The sequence below is a fragment of the Lissotriton vulgaris genome, chromosome 1_1 (genome assembly GCF_964263255.1).
Source record: "Lissotriton vulgaris chromosome 1_1, aLisVul1.2, whole genome shotgun sequence".
In the NCBI taxonomy this organism is placed as follows: Eukaryota; Metazoa; Chordata; class Amphibia; order Caudata; family Salamandridae; genus Lissotriton; species Lissotriton vulgaris.
The window spans coordinates 884,661,081-884,677,397 of NC_141685.1; the positions used below are offsets into that span (position 1 = coordinate 884,661,081).

At 42.3% G+C, this 16,317-nt stretch overlaps 1 long non-coding RNA gene across 2 annotated transcripts in view; it reads left to right on the forward strand.

Annotated features, from left to right (window-relative positions):
• Positions 1 to 16,317, forward strand: part of LOC147748102 (uncharacterized) — a 367,443-nt gene that overhangs the window by 80,788 nt on the left and 270,338 nt on the right. For both annotated transcript variants that reach the window (XR_015308627.1, XR_015308625.1), the window contains exon 2: positions 3,540 to 3,624. This is a non-coding gene — a long non-coding RNA (uncharacterized LOC147748102). The remainder of the gene's footprint in view (positions 1 to 3,539; positions 3,625 to 16,317) is intronic.

The following is a 16,317-nucleotide window of genomic DNA, read 5'->3' on the forward strand; positions in this document are numbered from 1 at the left end:
GTTTCCTTCTCTATTACTAGACAGACAAAGTCCAATTCCAGATTCGTTTCTTATCCAGACTTTCAGATTTATACCAGGTTGTGTGTGGTTCAGTGCTTGAAAAATTATGAGGCTTGTACTAGTAAATTTAGACAACATCCAAGAGGACAATTGCTTATTGCTTTATAAAAAATGCATACAACTTTGGGATAAACTTGGCCTCGTTTGGCATGTTTTCCCAACTTTTTGCTTCTGGCCTCCTGTAATTTGACTCTGTGCTGCATTTCGCTTTTGCTTGTTTTAGGACTCTGGGCACTTTGGCACTTTACCACTGCTGACCAGTGCTAAAGTGCAAGTGCTTACTGTGTAAATTGTATTGCTGATTGGGTTATCCATGATTGTCATATTTGATTTACTACTAATGGGTAGATGCATCAACGTTGTCATTTGCGATTCCTTATTTGCGAAAAATAAGGAATCGCAAATAAGGAATCGCAAATGTCAATGCATCAATAATTTCGCAATTTTATTGAGATTCGGAAAAAATCGCAATTTTTACCGAATCGCAATAAAATTGCGAGTTTCAAATAGCGAATTCGCAATTCCCATTCATTCCTATGGGCTGAAATGCCCATAGGAATGAATGGGAATTGCGAATTCGCAATTTTAAAATCGGAATTCAACAAAGCATTTCAAGGGTGGAGAGGGGGGTCCAAAGGACCCCCCCTGCACCCATGAAATGCACTTTTACATGTAAGTTACATACACACATGTCCTAAGGACATGTGTGTCTGTAACTTAACAGTTTAAAAAATGCATTTTTGTGCTTTTTTAAACGATCGTGCAAATTACCACGAGGTTCAAACTCGTGGTAATTTGCACTTGCAATTTTAAAATTCGCTAATTTTTTTACAGTGATGCATTCCATTTAAGGAATCGCACAATTGCGATTCCTTAAACGCAATCGCATTTAAGAAATTCGCAAAATTAGCGAATTTTAACAAAAAGTAATGATGCATATCAAAAAGCATTTTTGGAGTCGCAAACGGCCGATTTTAAGGAATCGCACCGTTTGCGACTCCAAAAATGCTTGATGCATCTGGGCATAAGTCCCTAGTAAAGTGCACCAGGTGTGCCCAGGGTCTGTCAATCAAATGCTACTAGTGGGCCTGCAGCACTGATTGTGCCACCCACACGAATAGCCTTGCAAACATGTCTCAGGCCTGCCCTTTAAATATCTGTGTGTGCAGTTTTAAACTGCAGCCCCATGGTCAGGGTGCAGTGTCTTTAAAAGGTAGGACATGTGCCGTTGTGTTGTACATGTCCTAATAGTGGAATACTGCTAATTACATTTTTCACTATTGCAAGGACTATCTCTTCCTTAGAGTAACATGGGGGTTGCCTTTCAAATATATTTTAAGTGCAATTTCCTGTTGGAAGCTGATAGAGATATGGAGTTTGGGGTCTCTGAACTCACAATTTGAACATACATCTTTTGGTGAAGTTATTTTTTAAATTGCGTATTTGAAAATGCCACGTTAGAAAGTTGGCATTTTCTTGCTTAACCATTCTGTGCATCTGCCTGTCTGTAGAATCCCCAACTGGGTTAGGATAACAGCTGGGCTCTTGTGCATACACTGTAGACAGTCATACAAAGTGAGCCGACGTGTGCCTTGCATATCATGATGAGCCATCACCAGGCTGATGAGCCTTCCTGAGCTAGAGTGGTGGGAGAAGTTGTCACTGACGGGAAACTACTATTACAATGCAGGCATTACAACATAATGCCCTTACAACGACTCCATTACAACACAGGTATCATTACAACGTATGCCTTTACAACACATTTATGGTTAAGATAAGTGTTCAGGTGAGTTTAAGTGTATTTATTTGTTTTTATTATTTTAATAATTGTAATATTTTAAAATGAGTACATAATTAGTGATTTTTTAAAATGTAGGTTTGGTGTGTGAATGATTTAGGAGTATTGAGTGAGGAATAGTATTAATATTTAAGTATTAATTTTAAATTAGAATAAATAAGATGTAATTATTTTTTAATTATTTGAAAACTATTTAAATAAAATATGAAACACGACTTTTAAGCCACAGGGTGTGAGGGATTTAGGGGTTAAGATTTGGGAAGTGTATTAATGCTCAGGTATTCATTTTAATACATGATTAATAATTTACTTAGATAACTAATAAATATAATGTATTTTTTTTTAGAAATATTTTATATTAAGAAAAGATTTGTGACCTAACCCTAAGGGCATGGGATGTGAGAGATTTAAGGGACATGGGCAGGGAAGTGTATTAATACTCAGTTATTAATTTTAATACCTGAGTATAAATTTATTTAGAGAATTAATAAATATAATTCAATATGGTTTAAAAAATGTATAATAAGTAAGGGTTTGTAACACAACCCTTTCGGCACTGGATGTGAGCGATTTAGGTGTTATGGGCGGGGATGTGTTTTAATACTCAGGTATTAATTGTAATACCCGTATATTAATTTATTTACAAAATAAATAAATATAATTTAATATTTTCATAATAAATAATTTATAATAAGAAAAGGTTTGTAACATAACCCTTTAGGCACAAGATGTAAGGGGTTTAGTGGTTATGGGTGGGGGAGTGCATAAATATTCAGCTATTAATTTTAATTCCTGAAGATCAAGGGGACGATTACAATGTCAGGCAGTCTTGCGTCCGCCCGACACCATCTTTTAAAAGGGACCGACCGACCTATGGTCAGCTGTCCCGCCTGCCTCATTAGGATGCGACTGAACACTGTTCGGGCGCATTCCGACATTTCTCTATGGCAGCATGCATTACGGCAGTAAACCGGATGTAATACACGCTCCATTGGGAAATGGAAGGTGTTGTTCATCCCTGCACCCCGTGGCAGGCACCTCAACCCCAACCGGAGGCAACACACACAAGGGGGCCATGCTGGGGGCCCCAAACACACTTTCCAAGATGGTTTCCATGTCGGACAGGCCTGCATGGAAACCATGCCGTAAACCGTGCATCATAAGCCCAAGGGCGGAAAGGCCCGCGTTTTGGGATTACTAGCCGTTCCGAAGGGTCGACGGGCTCCTTGAGCCTGTTGGAAGCCAGTCGGAATGACCGGTCAGTTTCAATTTAGACTGGTGGATACATAATCAGCTGTTCGGAATTGAAACAACGATGGGGGTCAGAAAGCCTCTGACCAAAGGTCGGAGGCTTTCCGACCTCCATTGTAATAGGCCCCTAATTGGTTAATTTGAAATATTATAAAAATTGAAAAAATATTTAAAACATATTTATATTTTACAATAACTTGTAGAAAATGTAAAAATAATAAATGAAGCATAACACAACACCTAATAGTTTTTTTAAGTATTAAACATATTTGATTAAAACGTCAAAACAAACAAGAGATTTAATAAATAAGAATAAATATGAAATACACTTTTAAAAAATAAGGAATTATTTAAAAAAAGAAAGATATAAATGCTTTTCCATTATTTTCAATGGTAATAATTGTCCTTTTTTTCTTTTCACTTTTAGTAATGACATACACGTTTGAGCATCTATTTCTACAGTTGGTGAAGCGTTGCAGTCAAGATCCGATGCAAGGGAGAGCTGCAGTCAGGTTAGAACTTTCAATTTTTTTAATTTAGAGTTGTAGGTGGCTAATGTTTTTGTAAGGAAAGAGGAGGGAGGAAGTTGTAAGGTAGTTAGTGTAAAAATCGATGTTGTGTATGTTTTAACCTATTTTTCATCCTATGAAGGTAGCTATTGTAGGCCTTCGTCGGGACTATTGCGGTTATTGCAAGATACGTTTTAAAAAGTATTTCTAATAAACAGTTGAATACTTTTTTTTAACTTATTTGTAATATTAGCAATCTTTTTTTACAGATTTTTTGCAACATGTTTTTAGTAATGTTTGGATTTCTTTTGCAATACACATGTGTTTAAAAGAAGGAAAAGGATTAGTATGATCGGATGCAGGCCTTTCAAAAGGGGGGAGAAGATTTTTGTTTTGGACAGATTTTTTTAAGGATCACTCCGTTTTGGAACTGGGAGAACAAGGAGGATGCGGACAATAGTTTTTCAGTCTGGAATGTGGATCGGAATTACGGATTAATTTAACAATTTTTTTGGGGAAAAGGTATGCTTAAAAAAAATTATTTTGGTTTGGGTTTCAGTTTTACTTAGAACACAGATTTGTTTAACCAACTACGAGGTCTATTACAATGTTATTCGGAAACCATTCCGACAATCGGTTTCAGAATGGTTTCCGACCGAATCGGATTCGAGAAGTCCGTCCAACCGATTACGATGGTTCCGAACACAGTTCGGTCTGACTCCCATTGACTTCAATAGGAGCCTGTGTTCCGACAGAATACACAGGCTCCCACTGAAGAAAGGGGTAGTTGGGGAAAATCTTGCACTGTGTGCACCCCAAGGGGTCTGTCACACTGTGCATGGTTTGATAGGTGGATCCATGGGCACCCTCACAGGCCCGATTCGGAGGCCCCCTGATGAAGGGTGACCTTCTACGGTCCCCAAAAGTCAGCTTCTGACATCTGCTTTGTGTCGGAACAACAAATTCGGAAAGGCTGTCCGAATCTGATATCCTAATCCAACGTTCGGAAACGCGGTCTGTAGACCTGTACAATTTGGCTCTGAACACTCGGTTACTCCGCATGGAGTTGGGAACCGAGTCAGACAGTCTGAACGGTTTCCAAACATCATGATCGGTCATTCGGAAATGTTTTTGAATTAGTCGGAAACAAGGCTTCTGAATCGGATTTGAACTAATCGAATGCTGATCGGAGCCTTTCCGAAGGACAACGTAACCGGCACCTAATACGTTGTTGGTACTGGTGTTTACGCCACTCTGTGTTTCAATTTTTTGATCTGGAAATTTGGAAATTCATGGATTTATGGTTCAATCCTGTGGATTATTGAAGTACAGAAGACTTTTAGTGACAGGAGGATCTGAAACATCACCAAAAGTTTAAGAAAGAAGACATTTGCAGGTAGGATTTCCGACATTCCGAATAATTTAAAAAATGCCAATTTAATTGTAAAAAAAAAACAGGCAAGTAAGTTAGAAGAAGTGATTAGTTTGTATTAGAAATATTTTATGCTTGCAATATATTCCAGGTAGTCTGAACCCACTGACAATGTAAACTGTTGCATTTGTGCCAAAAGTCTTTCTGACATTTCTCAACTTTTTTGTGAGATACCTGGTGTCAGAATACCTGTTAAAGATTGCACTATTCTCATTTCTTGGTAACTTTGCTCCTTCTTCAAGTTTTCCAAAAATGCTAGAAGTTTGGGTGAGTTTTTCTGATGGATTTGTTGAATTGTGCCATCCCTCAATGGCATTATTAGACTTCGTTCCACCCTCTAAGCAGGTTGCGTAACAGTTCCACCATTCAATCGGGAGCCTTGGCTTCCTCCTTCGACCCGACCTGCTTAGATGAGCAATCCATGTGTCTTCAAAATAATATATTAGGGGCCCAATTTCTCATTGTGTGGTGTAAAGTAGTCTGATTCCGTAATTAATGTGTAGTATTCATCTACACTGTTAGGTGGCACAAAGCATAAGGCTATTACTTACTTCAATTGATATTGTAGTTCACTGTCTGATATGTAGTTTTCAAGTAAGGATTTTTTTTCCCGCCAATATGCCTGTGCAAAGTGGAAAAAACATCCTTGAATTTCGGTTTCTGGGTATAATTTAGCAATGGTATTAATCATAGATAATACAAAATCAATAATCACCTTTCTAGGACTATTATTTAGAGTTTATTGTTTTTATCACTGATAACAAATTCAGTGTAGGTTGAAGCTTGCTTATCAGGCAGTAAACTGTACACCAAAGGAGCAGTGGTGTTATTAATGTTGACATGAATCGTGTATATTTGGCTGAAGGGATGGGGGTGGACTTAAAGAGCCCATCCATCATTCAAATATCACTATTCTCCAGTTTAGCAAGGTTACTGAGGATGGCTAAGAATTAGTATTTGTTTTAGAGGGTTTTTGTTGTCATGCAAAAGGAAAGATTTGCTAGTAAAAAAATGACTATCAATTATTCAGGGATGTTGATATCTGAGTAGGTTTGAGGTGTTACATGTTGAGGGTTACTTGCCTGTTTTTGTCTCTGTATAATACAACATAGATTTGGAACAGTAGGCATAGAACTAGCTACATCATAGGTATGTTTTGGTAAACCTCCATCAAAACTAAGTCACAAGGTTCATTGGAGGTGGATGCAAGGGTTTTCATTTTTTCAATATTTTGTCAGACTTCAATCTCCATAGCAGAGGCAGAGTGGTTATGCTCAGTTGTTTTTTCAACAATGTCACCAGGAGGAATAGCTCTGTATGTGCAATGGGATGCACAATAGTTCACACACCTCCAATGACTCATGGGCTCAGTTAATCTCTCCTTAAAATAACAGTAGCCACCTTAACTGAGTAGTCGGTTTCCCCTGCTTGATTTCATATAGTCTGCTTGATTTCTTGCTGCCATTCCTTATCTGCAAGTTAATGATCAAAAAAACTGTTTTAGTGAATTGGTATATGAATGTGCTTTTTTTAATTTAACCTGCAAGGAAGAAATATTTTTAAACTCCTTATTTCACAGTCTACTTTTTTTTATAACAAGGTTATATTTGCTATGAATGCTTTGATTTTTTTTTTAGGTTGATACCTGTGAAAATAACGTTTTTTTTGCTAGCTTACAATCATCTCCCTTCCCAATACACTGCGGTAATAGACAAGGATGCCTCTTTCCCCCTTGTTAGTCACGCTACACATCGAGCCATTCATCAGGGCATTGCATGCCAACGTACAGATATCTTCATTGACTGCAGGACTGAGCCAGCTGAAGGTTACCACCTATGCTGATAATATAGCCGTTTTTACTACTGATCCAGCATCAGCAATAGACTGCATCAAAACTGAGGCAAATACATTTGGCCTCCTTTCTGGCTACAGGCTAAACATCAAGAAGACACAGGTGCTCCTTAATTTTCAGCCTGATCTATCTATATCAGGAGCTTGCTCGACAGCTACTTATTTAGGGGTGTGTATCTCTCCACAGATTGAACGCATACCTGCACTAAATTACGATCCTTTGCTGGAAGCTACAACTTAGCAACTGAGAAGCTGGCATAAGAGCTTCCAATTAGTATACTGGGGAGGTGTAATATCATAAAAATGAAGGGCTCCCAAAATTGTTATACTTATTCCAGTCAATCCCACTGGGCATTCCTAACTCCTTCTTCAGGAAGTTAGAAGAAGTGATAAGTAGTTTCATCTGGGGGTAAAAAAAATCAAGACGGGCCATAAGTCTAATGAAACACCTGTATAACGAGGGCGGGCTAGATCTCCCGGACTTTAAAATGTTCTACTAGGCAGCGTTCATAGGGCACCATTGTAGTCTCCTGGTCCCAGAAAACCAAGATTTTTGCCATCGCCTGATTTTGGAGCCCGATAGCCGAATGTTTTTAAACAGAATCAGTGACCCTAACTATTTTAAACGAGTCTGTTTTAAGACCATCAGGGAAAGCGTACATATATGGCTGGGAATTTTAAACAAATGTTCTCTCTTGCTTTTCCACGGCAATCTCCCTTTGTGGGGTAACCCTATGATTCCAGATGTATTTCAGGAACCAGCTGGCAGACGCTGGGCTAGTTATGGGATTGACCGTCTGGGTCACTTATATGACCATAACAGCTTTCGGTCATTCGAAAGTCTACAACTCACATTTAATCTCCCACGTCAGATGTTCTTTAATAACTCCAGATCTGGGATTATTTTATCAGACATCAAGCACTATCAGCAATGTCGAGCTCCATGGTATGGGAATGCCTGTATGGGAATGCCTGTATGGGCAGAATCGGAAATCTGCAATTAGTACTACGTCTCAATGCTTCACCTCCAGCAAACATGTCTCATTCAGTCACACCACAGCTCTTCATTGGACGGACCACTGCTGCGTACACTTTATCTACAATAAAACCACAACTCACAACCATCCTCAACCCACTCTGCGAAGAAACTGGAACAAAATCACCATCGACCAGATCTCCTCATCGCTTCTTCAAAACCCCCCTGCCCACTCCTCTAACCCCGACCAAGCAGCCATTAACCTCACCCAACAGCACCGACATCCTAGCACCGATAAAAAAACGTCAAATCAAACTAGGCAGCAAAAACGCCTCCTGGTTCAACGATGATCTTAAGAAATCGAAGAAACTCTGTCGCTCCCTCGAGAAGACCTGGAAAAAAGACCCAAACACCAGCACCAGGGACGCCTTCAAAAACGCTACCCGCATACACCACCAACTAATCCGATCTGCCAAGAGAGCCGCATTCAAAGACCGACTAGACAACAACGCCCACAACAGCAAGAAATTATTCAACATCGTCAAAGAATTTACCAACCCCTCAGCCAACTCCAATGATATCACCCCCTCTCAAGCCCTCTGCGACTCCCTAGCTTCGTTCTTCCACAACAAAATTGCAGACATCCACAACAGCTTCGACAACCAACCCGGAGACCAACCCACCCAACCTTCTGCAGGACCTTCACCCCCCTTGAACATCCTGAATGACTGGAACCCAATCTCCACTGAGGACACCATCCACCTGATGAACTCCATCCACTCAGGATCCCCCACGGACCCCTGCCCTCACCACATCTTCAACAAAGCAGACTCCATCATAGCACCTCACCTCCGAGACGTCATCAACTGCTCCCTCAACTCCGCCACCTTCCCAGAAAGCTGGAAACACGCAGAACTCAGCGCCCTTCTGAAAAAACCCACAGCGGACCCCACCGAACTCAAAAACTACCGCCCCATCTCGCTCCTTCCATTCCCGGCCAAAGTTATCGAGAAAGCCGTCAACAACCAGCTCGCCGCCTTCCTCGAAAGCAACAAATCCCTCGACTCCTCACAGTCCGGCTTCCGAGCCAAACACAGCACTGAGACCGCACTCATCGCAGCAACAGACGACATTCGAACTCTACTGGACAATGGAGACACAGTCGCCCTCATCCTCCTCGACCTCTCCGCAGTCTTCGACACAGTCTGCCACAGCACCCTTCTACAACGCCTCAGAAACATCGGAATCCAAGGAAAAGCACTGGAATGGATCACCTCGTTCCTCACCGGAAGAACCCAGAGAGTCCGCCTCCCACCATTCAACTCAGAGCCACTGAAGTCATCTGCGGCGTACCCCAAGGGTCCTCACTCAGCCCCACCCTCTTCAACGTATACATGAGCCCCCTCGCGGCCATCGCACATCAACACAACCTCAACATCATCTCCTACGCGGATGACACTCAACTGATCCTATCACTCACCAAAGACCCTAACACCGCCAAAACCAACCTACATGAAGGAATGAAAGAAGTAGCCGGGTGGATGAAGCACAGCCGTCTGAAATTGAACTGAGACAAAACAGAAGTCCTTATCTTAGGTACCTCCCCCTCCGCTTGGGATGACTCGTGGTGGCCAGAGTCCCTTGGAAAAGCACCCATCCCAACGGACAACGCACGGAACCTGGGCGTCATCCTGGACTCCTCACTCTCTATGAACAGACAAGTCAACGCAGTTTCATCATCATGCTTCAACATTCTTCGCATGCTCAAAAAAACATTTCGCTGGATCCCCACCAAAACCAGAAAAACAGTCACCCATGCACTGGTTACAAGCCGCCTGGACTACGGAAACACCCTATACGCCGGTATCACTGCAAAACTCCAGAAAAAACTCCAACGCATCCAGAACGCATCAGCCAGACTCATTCTAGACATCCCGCGTAAAGACCCCATCTCTAGTCACCTGAAAAACCTCCACTGGCTCCCCGTCAATAAGAGGATTACTTTCCGCCTCCTAACCCACGCACACAAAGCACTTTACGAACTTGGACCTGAATGCCTCAACACACGACTATCCTTCTACACCCCCTCTCGCCATCTACGATCTTCCAACCAAGCCCTTGCTACCGTACCTCGCATCAATAAAACCACCATGGGAGGTAGATCCTTCTCCTACCTAGCAGCTAAAACCTGGAACTCACTCCCCACTCACCTTCGTCTCACTCAGAACCACCTAGCATTCAGAAAACAACTTAAAACTTGGATATTTGACAAGTAATCCCCCACCCTTCTTCAAGCGCCTTGAGACCCTCCGGGTATGTAGTGCGCTATACAAATCCTGACTTGACTTGACTTGAAATTGACAGTGAGGTTAAAAAATACCAGCTGTACCAGACCAACTTTATTCAGTGGTCAGCTAATATCATTAAAAACAGTGTATTGGATACCTTAGAGGTAATATTATTAACCACTTGTATCCTAACAAAATTAGGTCGACATGTTTCAGCTGTCCAAAGATATTAATGCAGATTTCTTCAGGACCAAAAAAGTTGAATACCCCCGGTGGTCCACGCTCGCTAAGGCGCGTCCATACCAGGTGGATATAAGGTGTAAAAAATATTAAAAGCTACTGGAATTTTCCGTATCAGCACTCCTAGGATTTCCAGGGGCCAAAATCTGTGAAATAATAAAAAACACAGCATTAATAGACAAATACACATATATTGATATCTCTCTATCAGTCATATGAACTGTGACTGTTGCGTTCCCATGCATGTGTACCAAACACACTCTATTCCAGCAACTAGGTTCACTCTTTGGTGATATGGTACGTAAAAATCACCCTTGGAGTGGGGTGGAGTAAAGTAGAGTGGAGGGGTATATTGTGGAGGGGCGTAGAGTGGAGTAAAGTGTTGCAGAGTATGGTGAAGTCGAATAGAGTAAAATGTCAGAGTGGAGAGGCATAGAGTGGAGTAGAGTGCTGTAGAGTGAAGTGGCATAGTGTGGAGTATGCAGGGTGTTGTTGCACACTGCCATTACAGACAACACACCTAATGAAGGGAAGCTTTCAGAATACCCACAAGATGTCTTTTTGTAACCAGACAGCAGTGCTGTCTGGTAGGCCTACACCTAAAAAAAATAAAAAATTTGTCAGAGCAAACGTCGGTGTGCCTTTTGTGGTTGAAACAGGCTTCTATAGCAGCAATGTCCCTCACCACCCGTGTTAAAAAAACAGGCCTGTGTTTAGAGCTCCAATTTAAAATTACAAAAGTACGGACAATAAATGGGTTTTGAAGGCTTTTATGCAGAGCGCACAAATTTAGGTTGTTTTTTTTGTATGCATTCTGGATTTGTCTTCATATTTCACTATTATAACATCATGACTACAAGTTGCAGAATTTAAAGAATTTACCTCAACTGTGCATAAACTACCTTGTGGGGTGTATGTTGTAGGAACTACACTTCCAGACGGCTGCAGGTAATTCTGGACCTCCTCCTAGAGATGCTGAATAATGCTTTTTATTGGCCTCATATGAAGCTAAAGTTTATGAGCAAAAGAGGAACTTTCCTACAAAAGACATGACCCCACGCTGGAAGTACTATTGTTAATGTTAATGTTAACTGGAATTTTTTAAGCGCATAATCACTGGCAGGTCTCTTGGCCATCTGAAAGCGGTATCGAGAGAAATGTAAGTTGGAAAGAGTGCTCCTACAATAAATTGATGGAGGGATGCCAGCTCTGAACAACCAGGGAAGAGCGGGTATTTACTTTACATGGGAGAGATGAAAGTGAGGAGTAGCCAAAGGAAGATAGATCAGAAGGTGAAGGAAACAATAATTGGGCTAACTCATGGGTCTTCTTAGAACCTCAGAAAAGTGTTAACGGTGGGAAACAACCAAGGAAACAAACCATGAATTGCTCACACATTTTGCAAGCCCTTGCCAAATGCCCAAGCCTGTGCATGGTAGCTTCAGGGGATATAAAGCAAATAGGGTTTGTAGCAAACCGGGAAGGAACAGAGGTCAAAAATGTACTTTTTATATTGAGATTGTGAAAAATCGATCCTGGGGAGTGTAGAGGAAGAACTCTTGAAATAAAGTATAAGACTGGTACATGTGTGTGCGTTAGGGATGGACGTGCAGAGGGGCCAAAACATCCTGATGAACCATGCTGGTTTAAGTTTAAACCAAGTAAGCAGGGGCGGCCTTAGGCATGTGCAAGCTGTGCACCTGCACAGGGCCACCAAACCCTAGGGGGCACCACGCCAGACCTTAGGCACTTATAAATGGTGTGTGGGCCCCGGCTGGGGCCCCTGAGGCTCTTAAGAAATGGTGTGGCCCTGGCCGTGGCCCCTGAGGCTCTTAAGAAATGGCGCAGGCCCCGGCCGGGCCCCTGAGGCTCTTAAGAAATGGTGCGGGGGCCCCGGCCGGGGCCCTGAGGCTCTTAAGAAATGGTGCAGGGCCCCGGCCGGGGCCTCTACCTACGCTCCCTGCCCAGGGCCACCATGAGCCTAGAGCCGCCCCTGAAGTAAGGATATGCTCGCAGGGGGTTCAACGAAGCAGAATCTCTTCAAATGCAAGGAAACGTGGTCTGTGAGTGAACCATAGCAAGTGGAGCCTAGAGTCCAGAGTTAAAAACTTTTGAGTGCTTATCTGCCTCTGGACTGAGTCTCAGCAATAGTGGAACAGGGGGTCTGAGTGATCCGGGCTAGGGATTGGGGACTTTGCGCAGCTTGGTAGCCTTGTCTTGGAATCTAGGGGGTTATAGGAAACTTTTAACCCAAAACGATTTTAAAGAAATGCCGGGAAGGTATGAAATTATGTGCCTGCAAGAGACATGGCTGTGAGCAGCGCCTGAACCATTAGATGGGTTCCTAATGTTTTCAAAAGATGCAAAGCGTCTGAGCCCAGGTCGGCCTTTAGGAGGGCTACTTGCGCTAGTGTCAACAAAAGTAGCCAATGAAGTGACCATATTAAATGTTCAAAGCTGATGGATATTGGCCAGTCCGGTACAGCTTTATAGCGACTCCCTGGCAAAGCATATAGAATTGTGATTAATATACATATATTCAACCACGTAATGCTGAACACTGCATTAGAGCTTGAGCTGATGGGAGACAACATAGAAAAGATCTGCATAGAATACCCTACGCAGCTGATAACACTTTTGTTCACAAAGTAAACCAAACATCTAGAAATCAAATGTACAAAAATTTGCTGTCTGTTATCTAGGTGCCTCTGGTCAGCTTCCCGAGAACTTGTTGCTCAGCACGCGATCCCACCCTGGTAAAGTTCTTAGGGTCAATAGGGCTGTTTTCTGTAAATGGACTGGTAGAAGCGGATCACCCAGCTGCTCAGACCTTTAGCATAGGGTATCAGGATTGATATATATATATATATATATATATATATATATATATATATATATATATATATATATATATACCCTTGAGAACCCCTTGCTTCTCACAAACACAATACTCCAAGGCGAAACAGAAGGACGCCACACAGGAATCCTTAGAGAAGCAGTTTATTTTCATATTTTTCTGCAGTCAAACGCAAAGTGCAAGGTGCATGTAACCCCCAAAGCAGACCGATATGTTTCGGCCATAGCCTTCTACTGGGATATCAGGTTTTAGTGCATAGAGTGTCACTTTTAAAAGTAGAGCTGCTCCCTTTACCCATCACCAATTAAAAACAACTTTGTGTGCATCTTAAAGGGGAAAACATATATATTTTTTCTTCTTAAGTTTTTTTTTTGGAGTTGAAATGTATCATCACTACGACAAATGGCAAGTTAAATCAATATATAGATATGCAAAAATGAAGCAGAGAACTCTGGGTAGTTCTCAAGTTTAGGTGGAAAGCAGCTTCTGTATAGAGCACCCTCAACGCCAGTTGCTGGTGTTAAGGGTGCTCTATACAGGAGCTGCTTTCCACCTAAACTTGAGAATTACCCATAGTTCTAAGCTTCGTTTTTGCATAATGTGTGTCACTCTGTGCCTGAAAGGGTTTTGTTTTGCTTCGCATGCTAGTTTCTGGATCAGATTCAGCTTCTTGCATTACTCACCTGACTTCCAGGTTGTGTAGCACTCTCCCGTCGGGTTCTCCATTATCGCGACGTCCTCACAGCATTTTTCCTGGCATTTCTCATATTGAGAAGGACATTTCTTCGTCGTGCCTTGATCACGGCGTCCTCGCTGCATTTTCCTGGCGTTTCTCATAACCTGAATGACATTGCTTCGTCGTGCCTTCGTTGCGGTGTCCGAGCGACGTCCTCCTTGTGAAAAACATGGTTTCCTGACACATTCTGGCTCCTCATTGATGTGTCCTTTTTTGGACTTGCCTGAGCCAGCGCATGCACTGCTCTGCGAGACATTTAGTAGTGGGATTTTAAAAGTGCTACCCCACGCTTTTGCTGGCCTAGCGCTTACGGTTTCACTTTTGCGGCTACGTCACTTTTTTCCTTTGCATGCTTGTTTAGTTTCACTAACTCTGCTGCGCCACTTCTTTTCCTTTGCCCTTACCCTTCTTCTTCAGCTTTGCCTCCAATACTCGCCTCTCTCACCAGGTTCGCCTCTCTCTTGGGGTTCACACGTGTGCCATCAGGACTCACAGCCAATCGAAAAGTGATGACCGTTTCCTGGACGAGTCTCAAGCCGTAGAACAGACTCCGACAAACTACAGCCAATAACAAAGTGACAATACCTCCCCAACCAATCCAAGGCCTTCTCACATTTCCACCACAGAAAGAATATGATTGGTTGCGAGCATCTGGGTGGGACAGGCTCAGGCCCAGATCGCTAAAATTACAGGACAGAATACTTCCGCTAAAGCAGGAATAAAAGACAACGGGTTCTAGTCTCCAGTAACGAACTGACCAGTGCAATTGTCGATCAGCAGTCTCTTTAACTTGCTGCAGCCACATCTTCAGACACCCCAACTATATACACCATAGGCGGCTTCGGCACCAAGATGTCCAACCGAGTGGTTTGCCGAGAAGCCAGTCATGCTGGGAGCTGGTACACCTCATCAGGTACATGCATTATTTTTCTGATAGCCTGTCACTCCAAAGAAAGCCCAAGGGCAATTGAAAACAAGTACCCAAGTGCCCATTGGAAAAATTCAACCTACCAACTTGAAGCAAATCAGCTTTTTTTCCCCAGTTGAAAGATAAATTATCAGAGAACCTGCGTGATAAATTAAGGATACCATTTTCTGATAGCCTGTCACTCCAAAGAAAGCCCAAGGGCAATTGAAAACAAGTACCCAAGTGTCTGTTAGGAAAATTAAACCTGCAAAAACAACAGTTGATGGACGGAATGTTGCACAATGGCAAAACATTCACTCCCAGTCACAGATCTGGGTTTAATCCACCGTTATTTTGCTCACCACACCACCCCAGTTCAGACATGGCCATATGCAAATCAGTCTTGACCCTGTGCCTCATGGGAACACTCCAGCCCGAACTGCCAAGCCATGTCTTCCCTGGACCGGAATCAAGCATCTTAGGACCGGTTTCACCCTGAGTGGGACGGGTATGCTCAGACGTGAGTCCCGTGCTCTCCACACCACTGGAGTCAAGCTATCCGATTCCTGGCTGATGACGGCTGATAGCCAGAAACCGGTCCTAGGATGCTTGATTCCGGTCTAGGGAAGACATGGCTTGGCAGTTCGGCCAGTCAAGGTTGATTTGCATATGGCCATGTCTGAACTGGGGTGGTGTGGAGTGCAAATAAAAAGATGGATTTAGGCCCAGATCTTTGTACTGGGGTGAATGTATGACATTGTTCTGCATTCTGTCCATTAACTGTTGTTTTTGCAGGAAAATTAAACCTACCAGCTTGAAGCAAATCAGCTTTTTCCTGTCCTCCGTATGATGTCACTGACACCCGGCTTGACCAACTGGTCTGACGTCATATGTGATGTGATTGTTCAACTCTCCGGAGGTAAGCTGTTTAATCTGCAAACTAAATATTTTTCTGGAGCACAAAACTTTAATAATAATCGTTCTTTGTTGCGAGTTTCTCCTCCAGTTGAAAGATAAATTATCAGAGAACCCGCGTGAGAAATTAAGGGTACCGGCTACCGGTTTGCATGGGTGCTAAAAGCACCGAGGTTACCATATGGTATGAGTCACCCCCCTCAAAATATTCCACCATGAATAATAAAACACGTTCTTATGATCTACATTTTTCAAGAAAAAACAGAAATGTACTGTTTATAATATGTATCAATTACCATCAATGCCCTATTTTTAGATACAGTGGATTTAAAAACGTTCTACAATAGCTAACCCATTTATAAACACTGTTGATCTCTTAATCCACAAAGCGTAGAAAAACATTCAAACTACTAGAGTTTATTATAATGCCAAGTTAATTAAACCCGTTGCAGGTACATAAAACACAATAAAATACCAAGCATTGGCATCGCCAA